Here is a 2,304-nt window from a genome sequence, read left to right on the forward strand (position 1 = left end):
ATGAGGATAAATGAGAGTATAAAGTGCATTGAAAACCTTGAAGTGCTACATAAATGTCAGTTATTATTGTTGATTTCTTTGAGTAAAAGCATATACTTTCACAAAACACACAAAAATTAATTAGGCATCTTACAAATATCCTATTTCTTTGTTTAAACTTGTTACCAAATTGTTTAATTGAGTTCTTCATACAAATGACCTATTTACTTAAAATTTCATTCTGTCATCTTAATTTACACTCTCCAACTGTCTTCTGATTTTAGCATAGGAAATAACAGTTATCATCCATCAATAAGCATTTATTAGAGACCTACTATGTGCCAGGTATCAAAAGAGATTTCTCTAAATGACATTCATTATGTTGCCATTTAGTTTTGTCTGACTGTTTTTGACCCAATATGGGATTTCCTTGGAAGAGAAACTGGAGAGGTTTGTCATTTCTTACTTGAGCTCATTTTACAGATGAAGAAACTGAGGTAAAGAAGGTTAGGTGACTTAACCCAAGAGTGTGAGACCAGAATTTGAAGTCAGGAATATGAGTCTTCCTGATTGCAGACCTGGTGCACTGTCCACTGACCTACTTCTTTGCCCATTCATTATACAGACATGCAGGTTGTAGCTCATGCTCTCTCTGGAGGCATTTATGTTTCTCAATTAATAACAATATTTTTAGGATGGATGGATGAAAGTTATTTTCCTAAATCTAAATTCATTGACATTCTAAATTCTAAATTCAATGAATTTAGAAGGTGCCAGTAGCACTTACAGTTCTTTGGGGCTAGCCTAATTGATTTCTCTCTTTCAAATCTTTCTCCACTCCCATCCATCTTACACACTCCTATCAGTTTTCTTTTAAAGAAATCCGATGATATGACTTGTCCCCCCAAATAAGTAAATGCCAGTGACTTTCTATTATCTCCAGGATAAAATATAAATTCCTTTGTTAGCTTTTAATGCTCTACACTATCTGGCCTCAGCCAATGTTTCCATACTTGTTGGACATTATTTCTCAAACTATATTCTATGATCTGGTCAAATTGTGTGTTCCTAACACACAATACTTTCTCTTCTGTCTTTGAGCTTTTGTGTGGCTCTCTCATGGCAGTATGGCGGTGCAGTGGATAGTATAGAAGACTAGAATGCTATGAATTACAGAGATAGTTCCAATTTGAATCAGTGGAGGGATTTTCACACAGATTATCCCCTTTATTAATGAAATTTGAGGTTTTGGCCAAAAAGCAGTAACAAAAGAAAATTATTAGATAGATAGCTGGAGCAAACCCCTGGTCTGCTTCACAATCCTTGTGAGATAATTTTATGTTGATGTCCTATAGTCTCAGTCTTTTATTTCCCTTTTGGGGACAGTACCTTGCTACTCCTCCTTTCCACCAAATTAGGACACCCTGCTTGCCAAAGTGCACAAATTCTTTTTTTTTAACTCAATATTCAGTTTGTTTTTGTTTGTTCATTCTTTTCATCCCAGATAATTTTCTTTCTTTTTTTGTTCTTTTTTCCCATTTATTTATTTTTCTTTTTAGAAAATTTTTCCATGGTTTCATGATTCATGTTTTTTCTGTCCCCTTCTTCTCCCCCTCTTCCCCCCTCCCCCAGTTGCTGATGCATATTTCCACTGGGTTTTACATGTGTCATTGATCAAGAAATATTTCTATATTATTAATAGTTTCATTGGGGTGTTTTTTAAGAGTCTACATCCCCCAAATCATATCCCCACTAACCCATGTGATCAAGCCATTTTTCTTCTGTGTTTCTACTTCCATATTTCTTCCTCTGAATGTGAATAGCGCTCTTTCTCATATGTCCTTCAGAATTGTCCTGGATCATTGCATTGCTGCTAGTAGAGAGGTCCATTACATTCAATTTTTACCATAGTGTATCAGTCTGAGTAATAGCTCTGAGTGCTATTAGTCTTAGATAACACTTTAGAGTTTATAGAACACCTTCCTCAAACAACCCTGTAGATTAGACAATGTTTGAAAGAGATTTGCAAGAATATTTTATTATATGCCAAGGATGCATTATAAGAAAAATCTGCTCCTTTATGAGACTAATGTGAACTAAAGATGATACATTGTACTCTTAATAAAATGCAGATTTCTCCCTAAATGATGAGTACTTGCATTTAAAATAGAAAAGGTATAGGGTGACATTAAAAATAATTTCACCTGGTTTTATCTGGCCTGATAATATTACTCTTGAATGTTAGAGATAGTCCTTTTCTTGATTTTACTGAACTCTTTTACAAAATGAGAAGATAGAAGTATTTGATTGCTAAGATTTTTTGTG

This window comes from Gracilinanus agilis, chromosome 3 (genome assembly GCF_016433145.1).
Source record: "Gracilinanus agilis isolate LMUSP501 chromosome 3, AgileGrace, whole genome shotgun sequence".
Classification (NCBI taxonomy): domain Eukaryota; kingdom Metazoa; phylum Chordata; class Mammalia; order Didelphimorphia; family Didelphidae; genus Gracilinanus; species Gracilinanus agilis.